Genomic DNA, 14,955 nt, shown 5'->3' on the forward strand with positions numbered 1-14,955 from the left:
TTCTGAGGGTTTTTTTTTTTTTTCCTTTTTCCTTAAGCAGTCATTTTGTTCTGTGTAGAAAAGGAGTACCTTCAAAAGAGAAACATGCTCTTACAAGCAAAGAGTCAATTTAAAATGAACTTGAGTCATCCCTTCAGTTCCAGTAGGGTCTTAATTTAAAGTAATTTGACACTTGCCATGTTTCTAGATCAAATATAAATATGAAATGGTATGAGATGCAAAAGAAGATTGTCCAAATATGTGTCAACCATATCTGCTACATTTTGGAGGTTTCAGAGTGCTCACCCAACTCCTGCTTGCAGGTAAGGAACATATGCCATGTTCTTTTATGTCAACTTGTTCAATATTGAAACTTTCCCTTTGGTTTTCAAGTGTTCTGAATTCCCTTCAACTTCTGTGACCTGCTCCATCAGTTACTGAACACATTTTTATCCCTTTTCTACTTTTACTTTCATTGGTCTTTTATGTGGATTAAATATTCACCAAGGAACCTGACTCCTTTCACATGAGGAGTTCATTACTTGCTGGCTGAGCAGAGTAGGCAAACTCCAAATGCTGATCATGGTACAGGTAAATTAGAAAACTTCAGGAGAGACGTGTATGATTAGGTAGATGACAAGTGAAGAGTTTGCTGGGTTAGAAAAAGAGCATGGCTAAACAATGGCCAGCAGATCCATCCTCTTATTTTTCTCCCATGATGGAATGTGAGACACTACAGCTCCAAAGAGGTTCATGTATAATATTTGGCCATAGAGAGTGTTTCTGGCTCTATCAAAACTCTAGGAAGTTAATGCCTGAAAATTATGCTGCATACCAAGTGTTAGTGTAAGAATATGAAATGCATGGGGGGAGGGGCGGGGATAAAGCACATTATTGTGACAAAAGGGTTGGAAAAATCTGAATTAGGTAAATATAGAATTAGTGCTGCAGTGGAATAATAGCAGCCATTCTAGGATGATGAACAGCTACTTGGGCTGCTGCTTAAGCTCAGAAAAATGAGAAGAAACTTGCACTGTGTTTATCACATCCAAGAGGAGGTCAAAGTATGTGCTTGGATGTTATTCAATCAGCAATAAAATCATTATGGTTCTTTTTCTAGCAAATCCAGTCAATATGTCCATCATACAGATTAACACTCCTACGATAGCAGATGACAAAGATGCAGTTGATGAATTCTATAAACAGCTTGAAGAGACATTAATTAAAAATGAAGCAAAGCTATCACCCTTGCAACTGGAGACCAAACTGTGGAAGTTTGGCTGTCAGATGTTTGGCTCACCAAAAGAAATAATGGGAAATGATTACTCATCTTCATTTACTGAATGAAAGGGGCATCTGGTTGAACTTTCTTGCCTTCATGTTCATTCCTTCTTCATTTAACACCTAAGCTAGATGTCCAAGACATTTGTATAGATGGCTATGGCACAATGAGTAAGAGCAAGCAATGCTGAAGGATGAATATGCAACAAGCAAAGAGCACCCTGAGTCAGAAGATCAGTTTTTGGCTTCTAAAATGTCAAAATATATTCATCAGGCCATTGCTTCTTGTCCAGACCAGAAAAATCTATGTGATGTCTGTTCAAAAGAGATTGCCTGCATTGGCATGAAGGAGCAGTCAGTTAACCCAAATGGGCTATGAAATAAAACTGCCAATTATAAGCTACCAGTAAGCACATCCTGGTAAGTCAGGAATGTGCTCTGAACATCTGTGAACAGCAGCAAGCAACCATTTCATAAGACAGCATGTGAACAGTAACATATGCTGCCCAGACTTTTTCAAAGTGTAGAGGATTTTCTTAGAGAGAAGCTCTGAAGGGATTTGCAAACTGAAAAGGAACATCATGTCCCATTCCCTGGCACTCCTCTCCCCCTACCACCACCCCAGGAAACAAGTTGGATATGCCAATAAGATAACAAGACAAACTGCAGCCCTAGATTATCAGCAGCAAATGCTGGAGTTAGTGAAACCCACGAGTGGAAACCACATTAAGGACATTAATGTGGGGAGGAATGAAATATCTCTAAACTGACCAAGGAGAGGATGGAAGCAAACCTTACCTAGTGATCAACTGCAGAAGAAATAAGGTTCAATTATGTAGAAATTTTACATCCAACCACAAAGGTGTTCAAAAAGAAGTGGAGGCAGAATTCCAATTCAGCTGTATCTTCTCACAGAAAAAAAGCATGAGAAATCTTAGAAACATTTATTAAAGTACACAGTTCAACTGGTGAAAATAGGAATGGCTGAAGGAGCTGAGATTGTTTAGCCTGGAGAAAAGGAGGCTCAGGGGGGATCCCATTGCTCTGTGCAACAGCCCAAAAGGAGGTTGTGGCCTGTTGGGGTCAGTCCCTTCTGCTGTGTCTCAAGGGAAAGGATGAGAGGAAATACTCTTATTGTGCTAGAGGAGGTTCAGACTAGATATGAGGAAAAAATTTTCACTGCAAGAGTGGTTAGGTATTGGAATAAGTTTCCCAGGGAGGTGGTGGAGTCACCATCTTTTGGAAGTGTTAAGAGATGTATGGATGTGGCACTTGGGGGTGTGGGTTAGGGGTGCTGAGTTGATGACTGGGCAGATGATCTTGAAGCTCTCTTCCAAAAAAGCTTATTTTTAAGTCCAAGACAGTGAAAGAAAGAAAGTAGATAAAAGCTTATTCTTCACCTAATTTTCTTCCCATTGTACATGGATCAATACTTGGATAGCTTAGCCTGTGTTCCAGGTCTGTCTTATAAAGCATCAGCGAAAGCACTGCCACAAGCAGTGTCTGCACATAATTTATATAGATCTTATTCCAAATTACTTAAGCTGGTACTAGAAGGAAGTATTAATGTCATCAGGTGCAGTATCCACCTTCTGGCAACTGTCCTCCCTGAGAAGATCAGGTTAGTTATGTGCTACATTACTCTAATGGAGTAGTACTAGGAGGCAAGCAGTAGGTAGCCTTAAGATGGATAAATCTTATGTACTCTTAGATCTCTGAAATCCAGTTATTCTGTTCTTTGTGCCTCACTGCTTTCATAGCCTTTTTGTATTGCCCACTTGTATTTTTCTGAGCCATGCCTATAGTAATTTCTAAACCCCCCAAAAACCTAAATAACTTGTTAAAAAAAACCAAATCCTAGTTTTGCTTTGGTGGAAAATCTAGACAGACCAAAATACAGCAAGTCTCTGTGCTCTGCTGTTCTTATGTCCAGACTTTGAGCTACAGTCACACAGTTTATCATGCTCATTACAATTTTTGTGTCTACTGCCATGCATTTCACTTCCTACAGACTTAAATACTATACATAAGTTCACAAAGATATCTGAACTCACATATTCAATAGGAAAAACTGGCTCTTGTAGAACTTTTTTCCCTGTACACCCTTCCCCTCAAAGTAAAACCCCCAAACCACTTAACCGTAAAACACCCAGAAAAAACCCAAACCACCTAACCCAAAAAACTCCAAAACACCTTCTGAGTCCTCCAGTATCTTCATCTACCATTTCTTTTATGCATTTAATTATGCTCTTTGTCTTCTTTTGATGCAGAGAGATCAAATTAAATTGAGCAGTACATAGTCAAGGCAGTGTTGGACTTTTTCTATGTTTTTCAGTTGAAGCTGATCCCATATTCACAGAAACATATATTTTTTTTACACAAAATAGTTGGAAGGGACCCACAAGGATCATCAAATCCAGCTCTTGCGTGAATGGCCCATATGAGGATAGATAGAACCCATCACCTTGGTACTACTAGCACCCTGCTCTAACAAATTCAGCTGATCTCAGGGCTGATATTCATTGCTTATGGTTTGATTTAGATAACTACTTTTTAAAAAAATCAAACTGTTCTCATGCTGTGAGGAAGAAATCTGGAAATGGGAATTCTCCCTTCAAGTCCTTGTTTTCTACATCCTAAATTGCAGGTTTCATCCATATATTACAGAAATAGTTGGAGAAGGCTTATGTTCTCCAGAATGTAATGCAGGATATTAATGCAGGATATTAATTCTCTGCCCCTTCATCTCCCATTTATGATTTTTCAGTCTTTGAAATACAATGCAGCAGTCATGTTGATGCTGTTCAGACTATTCTCTTGTGTATTTTATAGGTGAAAAAAACCACCAATAACTGTTTTTTCTGGATTTATTACTGAAAAATTGAAACAGCATAATACCACAAAAGGGAAAAAAGACAATGTTTGATGAGCAGATCAAATGCACAAAATGATAACTTGGGATTTTTCCAAAGAACATTTTCCTTTACCCAGACACGCTTTTTCTCCTTGTTGCTGTCATGATTGATTAGTGAAGCACCAAACAATCCATGTAATTATTCACCAACTGCAGACCATCTGGAGTTAGGAATTTGCAGTCTCTTTCTAGAAATGTATCTGCACTGGGTTTTCTGCACGCTTTTGAGCCTCATACTTAATCACTACATGTGGGAGGTGTTAACTAGGGAATTGCCTTTCCAGTCTAACTACATTATCGTTTATATTGTGCTGTAAATGTCTGTAATATTTAAGATGCTGTTCAAAGGGTTAGAAGTGCAACACACATAACAGCTTATACCACAAAGAGCATAGAGCTGAAGTGCACAAGTGGATCCCATAAAATAAAAGGCAAATGATGAGGGAATAGTGGCTGCAAGAGAGGTGAGGGAACAGATGTCAGAAATTTTTTTTGAGAAGGAGGTGGGTGAGGAGGAGGAAAGCTGTTCCCATTTGAAAGCTGATCTAAAATGGGGAGTGGGCGAAGGAAATGATTTGGAGTTTCTTACAAGTATGTCTACTGTCCTATCAAGAAGTGTTTGCGCTTTTGAAAGGATAGCTAAATTTGACAGGAAAAATAAACCTTTTAAACATACTAGTGTAAAAAGAAATGTAGAACAGTTGCCCATTCCATGGTTTAGACATCCTATGCATTGCAAATGTAGCTGTCATCAAAATAATGTATGTCTCACAACCAGAAACTTGTAAACTCAACATGAACTGCATCTCATCCTTCAGCGATCAGGCAAAACAACACAACCTTAAGAAGGACCTGAAGGTCAACAGCTTGGACATCAAGGTGAGTATTCTGGCTTTGTGGAGATGAAGCAGGAAGGAGGGAGGCCCAGTCCTCCACTGGGAATAACATAGTGGGTGCCAGACTCTGGCCATTTACAATTAAACCAGGGACTGCCCATGTTTTTCACTGTGGTGCTTCACAAATGCCCAGCCATGACTGGGAATGACACACTTTAGCAAATTGGGTTTTTTTGCTGAGACTTTAGAAACAGCTTTATAATTATTGTTGAAGCTACAAATAGATGTTCAGAAGGGATCATTAGGTGTGAAAAGACATCTATGTCGGGGATAATGTCTCCTGGCTGGGGAAACATCCACCCTGCTTCAAGCACTAATATGCTTCCTCAGAGCTGGTTTATGCAGCTCATGTGACAAATATAGTGAGGCTATTGTCTGTATGGGCTGATGTATTTAGTCACTGTTTTGGTACAATATCTGTTCCTCCTTCCAAGACACAACAACAACTTTATTTTACAAAGAGGGGACAAGGATAGATTTGTTGCATATGCAGTTTGCTTCCAAAGGCATGCCACAATGCAAACATATGGGCTGCATCTCTTTATGCTAATAAACATTATAAATCCATGGTCTGGGGTCTGGCAGATCATATAACTATTTAACTAAGGTCTTCTCCTGGTATAATCTGTCCTTGCTGCTTGGAGAAAATGGACCTTGTCCTAGTGCTGAGCCATGCTGTGTCATTGTCTAGGGGAGCACTAATTCCTGTGGACAAAATTCAAACCAGACAGCGTGCTAACAATTCAACAATATAAACAGTAATATGCTGAAATTCATTCCCTCTTTAGACACTGGTACAGGCATAACAATAGCATATATCTAATGCAGAACAATTTTTAAGCAGCAGATAATGACCAGGAAGCCTCCTTAACACCCCTGACTTTTTCCTGATTTCTTACAAACCATACCTGAGGAATAGGAGCCACCAGGTAGACTGGAATACTCTGCCTCCTATTGGGATGTCAGCTACAACCCTCATTTTGCCCCATTGATTGTGTCTGGTTCTCTCATTCATTCACTGTGATGCACTTTATTCTTATACTTAAATAATTTGCCATCCCTTCTCAGCTTGGAGCATCTTGAGTTTCTTCTCAACAATTTCCCGTGTTAAATTAATTAGAAATAGTCATTAATAGTCTAAGATCCCTGTGGAATCAGTCTTGATGCTGGGCCACAGTTAATGAGCAGATTTTTGTAACTAGTTGCATATGGCAAATGAAGGGGCCGGAAAATTAGGTGAGGAATGATTCTTTCTATTAATCCTGTAATTAGGAAAAGGTGAGAAGCAGTAAATATCACCAAAGTTGCCTTATAAATCTTAGCAATGTTTTACATTCTATCACACTTATTCTGTCTCTCTGAGCAGGCAGCTGCTAGACTTAACTACAGTAAGATAATGTCAGAAAACAGAAGCAAAATATTTTGATCTGGGGACTGCAGAGCTGTGGGTGGTGTTAACTGTGGCCTCCTTGTAGATCAGAGACAAACCAGGAAAAACTTCTAGAAGAGTGAGAAGCTAAACTATGCTGTTACCAAATTAATGTGCTGTTCTTGTTGAAGTCAATGGAAGGTTCATAATAGTCTCCAGTGGAGTCAGAATTTCCTCCCCAGTACTTAAAACTCTACCAGACTAACAGAAAAAGACACAAAAAATTACTTGCTGTTCATTTTTTGAGAACTAGAGATGTATATACATAATTTATATGTGTGGTTGGTGTACTCCACTTAGCCACATCCCAGCTCCATGTTGGGGAAGACTCAACATTCAAGTTTTCCACTCCTTGGTGCCTTGACTTGTACTAGCTGGGAATCTTGGCATATGTAATGGATAGAAATCCTGGTCTGTGCTGAGCTTGCCTCTCGTCTGGATGATCACAGGATACCTGAGAACATCATGGTGCATATCCACACATCACTTCAGATACAGCCCAAAAAAGTCTCTGTCTTCAGAATGAAGGAGGTAGGTACCAATAAATGGATGTCTATTTACTTTCAGTCAGTCTTTTTAGCTGAATGTACTGCTGTTTCATTAAATAATGCTCATTGTCTTGGATGTCACAAGAATGTATTCACCCAACACAGTGGGAAAGTGCTTTAACCAGGCTGAAGGGTGAACAGTAGAGTGATCTGCATTAGGAGGACAGTGGGAATCATTTGGTATTACCTTATCTGATTCAGCCTGTTCTTCTTATGTATTTTATATTATTTTTTTGTTAAATTAACACAGGTCCAGTATGAAAAGGAAAAGGGAAAGAAGGAGAAACAGAGTCTTTGCTGTGGCCTGTCAGGTAAGAGGAATCCCACCTCTGTTTCCCTTCAAGATGTTTCTTCCTTAATACATTTAGAAGTTCCACATGCCAAGGAAACAGATGACTATTGAGGCCATGTCTGGACTGTGTATCTGCCAAATTGAAAAAAAAAAAGGATTTTATAATCAGCTCTACCAAAATCCATGTTTTAGAGGAAAACTTCATCACAAGCAAATGGGGTAGTCAGGCGACAATGCCTTCATGTTTTCCAGAAGCACCCTACATAGACAGCCCTTAAAGCAAGTCTTGTGACTTGGTGTTACTCATTCCTAAAGGAGAATTTTTCTTCCCAGCACTCATGAGTGTCCTCAGGAAGGAGAGTTTGTAATCTGACCTAGTCTAGTCAGTTTGTGATCTGTCAGTAGTTCTGTACTGCACCTTTTGTGCACCCAGTGGTCACTTTGTCACTTGATGAGACTGTATGGCCATTGACATTTTGTCTCTCCAGTCTCTTGGAGGAGTCTGTAGTTTTCTGCACCATGCTGATCCAGACACATCAGAGATGATTTCAGGAGTAAGGGACAGGAAAGGTAGGCAAAGATTTTTTAAACTGAGATGTTTTCCTGCTTCCATCTAAACTAAGACTAGTTATCAAATTAATTCATAAACACCATCAGCCACTGACAGTTATTTGCTGCTTCCAGATTAAACAGAATTCAGACCAGTGATCAAGAGTTGAAAGGTCTCTCACTCATTAACAACCCTGTGAACCATCAGTTTCCCAAGAACACCAGGTTTTATAGGAATGCCAAGAAGTATGCAGTAGTCATGGCGTAGTGTATGCTTGAAATATTAATAAACTTCCTAGCTTAAATGTATTTGACTTACTGTAATTAGACAGCAGAAGACTTCTTAAAGATGCATTCCTAGAGCAGTTAAACACTGTTTCTGTTACATATCATTCTTCAAAGACAGCATCTGAAATAGGTATCTGCAGTGCAGCATGTTTCATTTACCCCAGACTTCACTCTAGCAGCCTTCCCTGAATTTAATAAGGCTGCATTAGAATGAGTAGTGCCCAGAGTAACCTGAGTCAATGAAAAGCAATTTAATTCACTGTATGGAGAGGCACATGGTGTCTCTCTCTCCCTCTGCCCCCAAAGTAGATTAAATGAAAAGCTTTCTTATGCATTGAATGAATGCTTTCAAGACTGTGTATCATACTCTGATCTCTATAAAATCTTGTGTAAATATGTGTATTTGGGTCACTCTCTATTTGTTCAAAGATGGAAAGGTGAGCTGAACATAAATGAATACACTGCTCTAACCATACAGAAAGACAACTAGTTAATTCACTGAAATTGAGTAAAAATAAAAGGAACAAAATAGCTGAAGCACAAGTAGTATAAAGAGGATAGCTGTGATAATCTATGTGTATGTACTTTTATTCTTTGCAGTTCAGTAACACCTTCAATGCCACTTACACGGGGCATGTACTAGAAAATTGTGCCACTATTACACAGAGTTGGCTCTTTGGTGACATGGCACAGTGGAATATCCTGGGCTAGTATAAATACATGAGACATTATTTAACATGACAGTAATACTGTGTCTGATGACTTTACATTAATCAAGACCACAGGGAGTGCACCTGTACCTCACCATCCAGGCACAACACAAGCTGGTGTTCCTAGCAGAGATCTCCAACAGACACCATCCTTTGCTGCAGGTTTCAGCTACAAGTACTCAGAAATTGCATTAAGTTGAGCTTTAATTTAATGTTGGTATTTGATCTCATATTTTATGTCTATTTCATCTATTCTGGTTTTTGTGTTAAGGTTTGTGCTAGTAGTTTGCATCTCCTTGATGTGGATGTTGAAATCAAATGCCTGAGTGTGGAGGTCAGCATTTGTTATTATCTGATTTGGACAGTATGTCTTAACACTGAACAGCAAAACTGAAGTACACAGGAATAGCACTAAGTGCTTTAGTTCTTCTGGCCTAGAGGGCATCTGTACTTCATTTTTTGCTACCAAGGCAGCAGTTTAGCTTCAGGCATGAAACTAACTCATGAAGTTACTGTACATGCTAATAGTTTCTTCAGAAAATCAAACTATTTCACCATGTGATTAGTTTTAAGAATTAATTAATACAAGAATTGCAAAGCTAAACATAATCTCTGTAACAGTAAATATACTTCTGTCTCTAATAAACTAAGTTTATGTTTGAGAGAAAAATTAAAAACCAACAAGCTTAGCTTCTCTACCAATAGAAAAAAGGTCAGGAGGAAAGTGAGATTTAGTCAAACAGGTATCCATACTTTTCTTGTAAGTAGGTTTAGAGGGACATAATATCACATCTGTATTCAGTATTTGTTCATCAGAAACTGTCTCACCATTCAGAGTACATAATCCCAGGTATTGTTAACATCTGTACATACTATAAACTACTAATGTCTCATTTAAAGATACCTTCTGCTGTTTGAAATTGTTATGAATCAAGTTTGATCAGCCACTTTGGAAGATATACAAGGTTTGTGCATCAAATATGGCTGCCCTGATTCTCCAATCTGCTGTGAAATTCATGCACAGAAAATGGGTAAAAGATTTGCTATGAGCTGGGAATAGGTAAATGATTTAAATAAGAAATAATGGACTGGAATATTGCACTGTGTATGTGCATGAAAAAGATAGCAGTACTTATCTGTGGAAAGAACTCCCAGTAGATATTTACTGATTAAATTGGTTTGTGAGTCAGTCAGAACTTTTATTGCTAGTGTGCCATACAGCTAGAGTGCTTGCAAATCACTGTAACTTATTTTTTTGTTTGTTTTATTTGTGAAGATCTGCTTCCAAACAAGTTCTGTGAGTGCTGTGCAGGACTTGAGCAATGTGTGGGCAATGTGTGGGCAGCCCTTAGGGGAGGCTGGGTACTGGGCAGAGCACAAGAGTGTTGGTGTTCTGTAGTGGTGTTTGTGTGGGGCTGGTTGCTGTGTGATGTGGAAGGAGCCACATCCCTTTGCAGCAGCAAAACTGCAGCAGTGTGCTGGTGAGGACCCTGAGCTCCTGCTTCCTTTTGCATACTTCTGCCTGCATATTCCATGGAAAAAGGATCTTTGTGACTTATATTTTTCATATGTTGTTTCAGATAGAGCTAAAGCAAAGATAGCAGGAAGAATATTGCAGCATGTATGTGCATATATACACACATATATATAATATTCTCTATTAGACACTGTATTGAGCTACTGTTATTCAGACTAGAATTCAGTTTAATGCTCCCACCCTCTCTTACTTAGCCTCATGTCTTCTGTGATGAAAGATCAAATTCTTTCAGAGACAAGGAGCATTCCCATCAATAAACCAATTGGGACACCTTTCAGCAGACCCAATTCTTACCCTGGCTTTCTAGCCACCAGAAAAAAACAAAACAGAAAGACAACTCTGTGTCATCCCTGTCATTCCCACTGTACCTTTTTTCCCATCTAGTTTTATTTAAGAAACCTTAGTAGAACTTTGTAGGAGTAGGTAGACAAATATAATAAAACATAATAGCACAGAGACAACAGGGACAGATGATGTAGAGTGTGGGCTGAATGTTCATTCTCCCTTTTGTCTTTGTGAGAAAATCTTTACCCAAATAGCAGGAAAGGACTAAGAAAGTTCAACAGCGAAAGAGAGGCAATCAACTTTTGAAAATAAACTTTGAAATTTATAATTTTGTTGAACCAGCATCTCAAGGTACATATGTATCCTGGGAGAACTACCAGATTACTTTAGGAATAATCATCCCTCTCAGCCTGACCTCTATAGAACGATCCAAACCCTGAATAGTTCACTCCTCCTGCACATCAGTCTGTAGTAATGTTTTCATTATTGATATTTATAGGAGAGCATATATGAGCATATGAGCAGATCCACTGCTCTCCTAACCTGGGATTTCCCATGCAGAACCCTCTTCAATCAATTCAGCTTCCAAAAATATTTTGTGCCTCAGTATCAGAAGCTTATTCTTATCTGATTTGTGCTCCCTTCTGGTCAAGGAACAGTTCTAGGAGAGATATTACTGGAGATGCTTTGCACCAGATCCGCTCTCCATTCCATCACACACAACTCTGTGGATCATACTATACAAAAACTTTTTCAGATGCTTTTGGCTTCCTTCCAGCCTTTCCCTCTTGGAATGGAGTTTAAGCCTCACCTTTCCTAAGTACTCCATGAAGTCCCAGACACTCTCAGTGTACTATGATAAACAGAAAGTGTCCCACAGGTCTTGAAATGGATTCAAGATTCTTAAGTTTGATTCTTCTAAAAATTCTCATAGTCACTGAGTCCCACCCAATTCTAACAGGAAGCGTGAACATAATTTAGGATGCCACTAAGTCCTTAACAAAACATGACTACAGCAGAGATCATCAAACATTTGCCTATGTTTTCTTCTGTTTACCCCACAGTAACTAGATTAGAGGAATTTGTCTTCCTTGTTAGATTCATCTCTGTAGCAAAATCTCTTGTTGCAAATAAAACCTCTCTGAGGATCTTAAGTAATGATTCAATTAACCTTACTCTGAAAAGTTTGTTGGTAGCATTTGCAATTAACCTACCACATCTAAATTAGGATTTATCTTCATCCTATTCTACTTTTGACTTCTAATGAGTCAAAAGTTGCTGTCTTAAGATAACCATTGATTCTATGTTTCTAATAAAATACTAGAGTGTCTATTTTTCCTCTTTTGAGTAAATATGTATTTCACCTATCTCTTATCATAAATCCTTTACTAAGGAAGATAATTCTTTAAATCTAGTAGGAAAAAAGAGGATAGCTTGAAAGAGGAGACATGAAAATGAGTACCAGAAGAAACTTATTATTGAAATAATAAAAAAAAGCAAGGTCCTTCTTGAGAAACCCAAGTTTTTTATAGTATGTTATGCTGTCTAGGCTTGCTTGAGGAGTTTGTGGTTGATTACTCTGCCTTGATTCTCAGACTGTGGACAATATGTGTATGTTACATAGAATGTATATATACCTCATTTTTAAAATGAAGAGGCATGATCTTCCTTGTTGAATTCTTTACGTATATATTCTTCTTAATATATGATACTGGGTTTTTTTTTTTTTTTTTTTTTTTTTTTTTTTTTTTTTTTTTTTTTTTTTTTTTTTTTTTTTTTTTTTTTTGGTTTTTTTTTTGTGGGGATTGTTGGGGTTTTTTTCCTCCAAGAATTAAAATTCCTCCTGATATTAAGCAAGAGTCTTGTTTTTGTCATCATTGTCTTGATCAGAATTGGACCAGGTCTGAGAAGTCCTGCTTAATGATGAAAAGAATGTTGAATTTTGGACATGAAAGTTTTAGTAATTTCAGTTGCTACTGATTTGTATGCAGAGACAAGACTACTAGAGAAATGAAAATTTGACATTTATCTCCTCATATAAATGGAATGATTTATTCTTTAAATCAAAGTAACCTACTTTGGTTACTTTGAAAGCCTTTTTTCATTCTTTTTCATCATCTGATTAAGATACATTTTTCTTTAGCAAAAAATTTTATGTTCAGTGAGTTCAAGTTTACTCAGTCCTGACCTTAGAAACTGATTTCTGCCTAGAAAGTTATATTTCTGAAAATAAAGGTTGACTGCCAGTAGAAACCATGGATAAATCTTAACAGATGGCAGTACATGCTGCAATTTTATGAAATTTCTGCACAGGAGTACACATGCAATTTATTATGCATAGTTGTTGGGATCTGTGCAATTGAGTATGAATATATAGTGCGTGGTTTAGTTCTGCATAGAAAGAAAAACTTGTGTGGACTGACATGGTGACACAATTGCATTTGGTTTCACATGTGCCTGAACCTTGAAGAGAATTCCATGAAGCCTGCAAAGCAATCCTGGGAGTGTAGTGCTCAGTGTTTCCTGCCATGCCCTGTGATGTGTTTCTGAGATGGTTCATCTGTGCATATTCATGAGCTGAGCCTGTTTCAAAGGTTGTTTATACTGAGATGTGTGTACAGATGGACAGAAGCATCTGTGGAAAAATTTAGTCAACAAAAGAGCAAGTAAAGAGCAATAGGTAATTTTGTACTGAGGTATTTGTCCTTTTTAAGGAATTTGACTTGTTATGCTCTGCCGGGTTTCTATTATGTTCTGTGTCCCCATGAAAAGGTTCAGGTGGTATAAAATTACCTTATGTTCACTCTGAAAATATTCTTTTACAAGAACTCTGCTACCTGATTCATTGCCAAGAACCTACTCTACCAGGTATTGTGGCAGCTGGACCAGAAGGACCACGTCTCACTCATTTTATTTCCTTGGAAATTATTTCTGTCTGGCTAGGGAATGAGCTGCATGTGACTTGCCATGATAAAATAGAATCAATCTTGAATTCCAGAGGAAGCTTGAGTAGATTTTCAGAAGCTTAGGCAGATCAAATCCAAGTGTGTAAAACTTATTTGTTTTTGTGAAATATGAGGGAACAGAACACTCAATACAGAAAAACAGATATTAGCTGAAAATAGCATCAACATTCTAATGTGTACTGAGGAGAAAAGATTTAAAGTGTTTAAACAACCTCTCTGCAAACTAAATAGTTCCTGGCTAGCATAAAAGAGTTAATTACAGCTCACTTTCCAGTGAGTAAGAACTGTCTAATACCTGCAGGTGTCCAGTAGATTCTTTTTTATCAGCTAGCTGTAAGGGGTAACATGATCCTCCACTATATCCTTTTCAGTGGAAGTAGATGCATTTTGTAAGGTAGTAGAGAAGATTAATAACTACATCTTTATTGAAAAGGAAATGAAAACCTCACTGAAATGCCTTTCAAATCTTTGCAAGTTCAAACTGGGCTCCAGCAGGGCTCTAATCTGCCTTTTAACTTAAACTGAAATACTCAAATTGGAGCTGCTTTGTGTGTTTGGATCATTACTATAGAGCTGAGCTTTAGCCCCATCCTGTTGGAAACCCCCATGCCCTGTTGGTCTCTGCCTGCTGTATCCTTACTGTTGGACATGGCAATCAACCTTGGCAGCTCTCAGTAAAAGCCAGCTACCAGCTGCTTGCTGTGACAGAATGAAGCCAGTGCTCACTGCTGCTGCTTTCTTTAGGGCTTTAATGCCTTTTATGAAGAGTTTTCTTTTTATTAAGAAGACTACTACAGCAGTGCACATACAAAATTCAAATTTAAGTAAGGAAGAGACTTCAAATGTTCAGTGTTTTGGTGTCAAAATGAGGACAGGAATGGCAAGTGCATTCAAAAGCTATTCTGAGGTAATGCTTTTGCTGTTCTACTTGTGAGACCATTAAATCATTTGCAGAGGTCTGCATTCCATCTGCTGTATCCTCACACTTTTGGAGAAAGAAGAGGTTGAGTAAAAAGCCTTTCTCCCCCCCACCCAGTTACACATCTTATGCTGAGATACTCCTTTATCTTGTAGATGTTTCTGACCACAAGAAATGCTTCTTGACTCTTCAGATGTCCAATGTCCTTAGAAAATGGGTTAATAGCACTAACCAAAACATCACCAGTACATTTTGATTTGAAGATATATTCAGATACAGCATTGCTAAATTGGACAATAAACTCACTTTGAACGCTTTCTATCAGCAAATGGCTTGATACAATAATCATGGAACTAAAAGCT

General features: G+C 38.2%; 1 long non-coding RNA gene across 1 annotated transcript; it reads left to right on the plus strand.

The window, feature by feature from the left end:
• The first annotated feature begins 7,319 nt into the window (after nucleotides 1–7,319).
• LOC306802879 lies at nucleotides 7,320–8,193 on the plus strand. The gene is made up of 2 exons (XR_013774504.1): nucleotides 7,320–7,358; nucleotides 8,024–8,193. It is a non-coding gene; the product is annotated as an uncharacterized lncRNA (long non-coding RNA).
• The last annotated feature ends 6,762 nt before the right edge of the window (nucleotides 8,194–14,955 follow it).

Source organism: Erithacus rubecula (assembly GCF_903797595.1).
Source record: "Erithacus rubecula genome assembly, chromosome: 5".
NCBI lineage: Eukaryota > Metazoa > Chordata > Aves > Passeriformes > Muscicapidae > Erithacus > Erithacus rubecula.